At 26.0% G+C, this 6000-nt stretch overlaps 1 long non-coding RNA gene across 1 annotated transcript in view; it reads left to right on the forward strand.

Moving 5' to 3' along the window:
* Positions 1-5536, forward strand: part of LOC147816660 (uncharacterized) — a 59947-nt gene extending 54411 nt beyond the window's left edge. The window contains exon 11 of the long non-coding RNA XR_015435786.1: positions 5403-5536. This is a non-coding gene — a long non-coding RNA (uncharacterized LOC147816660). The remainder of the gene's footprint in view (positions 1-5402) is intronic.
* The last annotated feature ends 464 nt before the right edge of the window (positions 5537-6000 follow it).

A 6000-nucleotide genomic window follows, 5' to 3' on the forward strand; every position in this document is an offset into this window, starting at 1 on the left:
GGAGTGTAAAGTAATGGATAAAGTAGAAAGTATAATGAAATTTAAAATATAGTAAAAAGAATGAGTAAAGTGCGCGTCAAAATGCATTTCGAAAGTAAACTAATAACTCCAATAAAAAGTATAGTCAAATCTAAAACAAAATTCGTGTAAAGTAAACCGCATATTATGAAGTAGATAGTAAAGAAAAATGTAGTAGAAAATAAATTATAGTGCAAATTAAATTATGCAGCAAACATGTATATATTAAGCTTAAATTAACGTGTAAAATGTTAGGTGTAAGGAGTAAAATGAAAAAAACCTAAAGCAAATAGTTAGAAGGTAAAGTAAATTGAAGCGTCAAAAATGAAGTAAAGCGTAAAACATAAAGTAAAAAATGTAAAGAATAAAAAAATAGTTAATATAAATATAGCACAAAGTTATTAGTAAAATGAGGAATATATTATAATAGAAAGAAAAGCGTTTAGTATGCAGTGAAGTTTAAAGAGAAAAATATAAAATATTGTATAAATTAAAACCTTAAGTATTGTATAAGGTAAAGTGAAGTATGCAGTACATCATCAAACTTATTGTTAAGTATAAAATAAAGAGTAATATATAAAGTAAAAAGCACTGTGTAGTAAAATATAAAATAAAAAGCGAAGTATTTTATAGAATAATTTAAAGCTTAACATTCCAAATAAAACTTAAAATAAGAAATTAGCGAAGTAAAAAGGAAAAGTAAAGCATAAAATATGAAGTGGAGCATAAAGTTAAGAGTGGTAAAATGCAAAGTATAAAAAAAAAAAAATATTAAGTAAAGCGGAAAGTCAGAAGTATAGCAGAAAGTATAATCAAATGTAAAATGTAGTGAAAAGTAAAATGTGTAGTGAAGAAGATATCTAAATATATCAATAAATTATAAAGTGAAATTGTCAAGTAAACTAAGCATAAAGTAATGTTTCAAGTAAAGTATAATATTAAGTATAAACTGAAGGGTAAAATGTTTAATGCAGAAAAAGCGCATGAGATAAAACGTAACGTAAAAATTGTAAGCTAAAAAACTAAAGAGTATAGTAAAATATAAAATAAAAGCGTAAAGAAAGTCGCAAATAATAAAGTAAGAGCGTAAAAAAGGCGCACATTATAAAGTAATATGCATAGTAAGTTAAGCATAAAATTAAACATATTAGAGAAAAAAATTTATGTTAAGTAAATACGTAAATTAAACTTTAAAAATACGTAAAATATAAAGTGTCAAGTAAAGAATAAAATGTAAAGTAAAGGAAAAAGTGAAGCATAAGGTAAAGTAAAAAGTGTGAAACAAAGCAATTAAAAAGTTTAAAAAATATAGAGCGTAAAATAGGGTAAGGTGTGAAATACAAAGTTAAGTGTAAAACATAATGCATAAACTGAAGTATAAAGAATGTAAAGTATGAGATATAAAGTACCTAAAAAAGTGTATTAATAAAAGCATAAAACGCGTAAAAAAGCTAATGCGTAAAAGAAATTTCTAGAAAAATAAAGTAAAAGATATAGTATTCCACGGATGCCCCCTAACGGGAGCGGGACGGGGGATGCTTTAATTTACACCCTTTTTTTGAATAACTAATGCGGAAAAGTAAAAGAAAAGAAAAGTAACACATAAAGTGTGGAGTAAAGCAAGACAGCATAATGAGCGTAAAAGCGTTAAAGTAACAAATTAGAAAACTAAACAAGAAAAAGTAACGCATAAGAAATGTAACCCGTATTTTACAATAATATAAAAATAACGTGTATGCCGTGTAATTCATAAGAAAGGAATGCGTTACATTTGCGCGGTACATTTTTCTTTATAAAACAAATTTTTGTTTTTAAATGCACAAAATATAATATTGCTTGAGAGAAAAAATAATTCGTAAAAAAATTAGTAAAATTAACGCGTAAGAAAATAAAACGTGTAAAAGTGAAAGGTAGCAAATGTAAACGCAAGAATGTAACTCATAATAAGAAGTAACTCTTAATTTACAACATCGTGTAAAAGGAACTCGTAGCAACGCAAAAAAAAATAAAAAATGCATAAGAAAAGTAACGCGTGAAATATAAATGCGAATAAGAGTAACGTGTGCAAAAATTAACTCGCGAAATTAATGCATAAGGAAATAAATGTAATGCATAAGAATAAAAATTAACTCACGAAGAAAATTGAAATAGAAAGTGAAATATGGGTAAATTGAGCATGAAGAGAAGTAAAGCGTATAAATGATCAAAATTGCGTAAAATTAAAGCTTAAAAATATTCACGAAAAAGTAATGCGTAAGGTAAATATTTGTCGAAAATGTAATGCATAAGGTTTGGCGGAAATAATTTGAATAAGAAAAGAAAACTCTCAAACGTAACTCAGTAAGAGAAGTAACGAGTGAAATATAATAACGTGTAAAGAAAATCATAAGAAAAGTGACACATAAAAGTAGCGAATTAGAAAAGTTTTACTAAATTAAGTTTGCCGAAAAGAATGAAAACTGCAGCACAAGAAAATTAAAAATAAGTATATATAAAAAAGTGATCCCGTGTACTGTAAAAAATAAAGAAAAATTAACGCCTAAATACAGCTATAATGTTACAGTTTATAACACATAAAAAATTAATAAAATATTCCGTGCGCGAAATAAAATATGTGTAGAAGTTAAAATAACTCGTAGGAAAAGTAAAATTACACGGGACGAAAAGTAACGCATAAAGATAGTAACATGTAAAGCATAGTATCTCTCAAAACACTAAACGCAAAAAAAAATTGAAAGTAATTTGCAAGAAAAGTAAATGTGTTAACGAAACACATAAAGCATTACACACAAAAGTAGAGAATAAAATAATATGTGTGTGAAAATTAAAGCAGAAAATAAATAAAGCATGGTAAAAGTAAACGTTAAAGTATCACATGAAATATAAATAAACTAAAACGTAAAATTAACACATAAGAAAAATGCTAAAAAATAAATGCAAGAAAATAAAGTAAGTGCATAAATGTAAAGTATAGATAAAAGTAAGCATAATACTTAAAGTAACATGCTTAAGAAATTCTTAAAGCAAAAGCAACGCATAAAAAATAAAACGCACAAAGAAAGAAAAGCAACGCTAGAAATATAACAATATGAAAGTGTAACGCGTGCGAAAATTAACGCATAAAATTAATATATAACCAAAAGACAAATATAATCATAAATATAAAAAGTAACGCATAAATATAAGTAGGGTATAAAATAAAATGTGGGTAAACTGAAGCATACGGAAAAGTAAAGCTTTAAAATGGTGAAAAAATTCATTGCCGCCTAAATATAATGCGTAAAAATATGCATGAAACTGTAATGCACAAAAAAAAACGCTTTAAGAAAATCTGAGAAGGTTTCGCTGAACGAATCAAAACTACTATACAAGAAAAGTAAAAGTAACACATTAAAAAGCAATCGTGTAAAATTTAAAGAAAACTAACACATAAAATATAATGGATAAATAAATCAAGAAAAAAGAAAGGTAAGATTGATAATAAGAAAGCCTAAAAAAAACAGGTAAAACAACCGAATTATAAAAGCAAAAGCGTAAAAGCAAAAGAAAAGTAAATGCGAAAATGTAACGCATAAAAAAATGTTACGTGTAATTTAATATAACGTATAAAAATCGTGCAAACGTAACGCGTAAAATAAAATATTTCGCGAAGTAAAAATGTAAAAGAAAATTGATCAAGTAAATGCAACGCATAAGTAAAGTGAAGCAAAAGAACAGTTTAAGTTTAAAGTATAGTATAAAGAGTTTATTTTAAGCATGAGGGAAAGTAAAGCGTAAATATAGCACATAAGAAAAGTGAACGTCCGAAGAAACATATAAAAGGCGAACGAATGAATGAAAAGTTTTGCAAAATAAAAATTATAACGTAAAACAGAATTAAAGGTGTAAAATATAATAATGTAAAACTTGAACGATAAAGTAAAGAATTGTAACGTCACATGTAAAGTAAATTGTAAAATAAGAAGTTTGAGAAGTAAAAAATAAAGCTAAGTGTAAAATAAGAAGTGAAGCCTAAAGCAAAAAAGGATTAAGTGCCAAGCAAAAAAATTACTTTATTAACCACAGAATAAAGCTGCAAGTTGGAAGTATAGTGCAAAGTATGATTAAGTGAAAGATAGTAGAAAGTAGTTTGGTCAATATAATATAGCAGAATAATGAAGTATAAAGTCAAAGCGTCAAGTAAACTAAGCGCAAAAAAAAAGTTTGAAGAAAAGTCGAATGGGAAGCATAAATTAAAGCGTAAATGTACAGTAAAGAAAAAAAAGCGAATAAGATGAAACGTAACGTAAAAAGTATAAACAAGAACTAAAGCGTATAGTAGAATGTAAAGTCAAGCAAAAGTATAAAGAAAGCCATACAATATGAAGTAAAGCGTAAATTTATATATGTGTTAAATTGTAAGCAGAGTGAAACATAGTATAAAGATGAAAATCGTGCAGACACCATTCAAACATTATTGAAGCTAATAATATTAGATAAGCAATTAATACAATATAAACTTCTTAACTGCAATCTTTTCTAGGATTAAAATTTTTGAGTCTGCTATTTACCATTAAGATTTAACTCTCTTCATTTACGAATGAAGAGAAAATAGTTATAAATTTCTAATTTTGATTATTCATTAAAATTCAAAATTATGCATTTCTAAATGTAATGATTAACATGCTTGATTTCTTTATAAATCTCTTCATAATAAACAACAAATATTTCAAGCATCCAACATCTTTACAAATACTTTAAAACTCCTAAAACGGAAATATTTCTATTGATATGAAGTAGTTCAAATAAGTCTTTCAGTTTTAGTCTTCCTCTCTCTCCTTGTCAGCAAGAATAAGCAAATCACAGCATCTGCTTACGTAAGAAAGTAACACCGCATTAACTTTGTTCTAATTTTTAACTTTTCCTGATGTAATCTAATTTTAGAATTTCATTTAATTAAATAATAGCAGATAAAAAGTATAGTAAATCAAAAAATAGTAGATATTTCAATTAATTTTATAAAATATTGAAAAGAATATTTTTAAGGAATATTTGCTGTTTTTTTTCTCAAATGGCTAAAATTTGTAAAATCTGAAACACATTAAAGCAATTTTTGTCCAAAATTTTCCGTTTTCCAAAATTTTATATGAAATTGTTTCAAGTGTAATTTTTTCCAAATTATCATTTTTTAAAAAAAAAAAATCAACTTGAAATTATTATGTGACTTTAATTACATATCTAGGCATTGCTTCCATCCTGCCTGCCCCCCTCGTCAACAATTAATATGCAAATTAAAAAATCTCCCGCTATGTCCTTAAGTAATGTTGGAACGGTTTGAGCAATGTTTATCGTGTTGCAAAAATATTTATGTAATTTTAATCAATATGTGGTATTTTTTCTTTCAGCTTTCGAAATCTTTAGAAAAAATAAATCCAACCAAGAGGCGTCATAGTTTTTTAAAGGTAAGTCACATAAACACTCAAAGGATTTAATGATCTTCGTATTCATGGTAATCATCATTTATATGGAATCGAAAAAACTGTAAAGAAGAGAATATTAACATGGGAAATAAGTAAATTCTCAAAGGCAATTAAGTAAAAAAAGTAAGGAGTAAAATATAACAACGCGTAAAAATAAAACATGAAAAGTGACACATAAAAGTAGCTAATTAGAAAAGTACCCGCGTTTTTACTAAAGAAAGTTTGCCGGAAAGAATGAAACTTCAGCACGTTAAAATGCGTTTAAAATGTAAACTGATAACTAAACTGAAAAATATAGTCAAATCTGAAACAAAATGCGTGTAAAGTAGAACGTATTGTAAAATAAACCGTGTATTATAACGTAGTAAAGAAAAATATAGTAGAAAATAAATTGCAGAGTAAATTAAATTATAAAGCGAATATGTAAAGTAAATTAAGCTTAAATTAACGCGTAAAATCTAAAGTCTAAATAAAGAGTAAAATAAAAAATGAAAAAAAAAATTTAAATCAAAAAGTTAGTTAG

This window comes from Parasteatoda tepidariorum, chromosome 1, assembly GCF_982258835.1.
Source record: "Parasteatoda tepidariorum strain Cologne lab strain chromosome 1, Ptep-v5.0, whole genome shotgun sequence".
Lineage (NCBI taxonomy): Eukaryota > Metazoa > Arthropoda > Arachnida > Araneae > Theridiidae > Parasteatoda > Parasteatoda tepidariorum.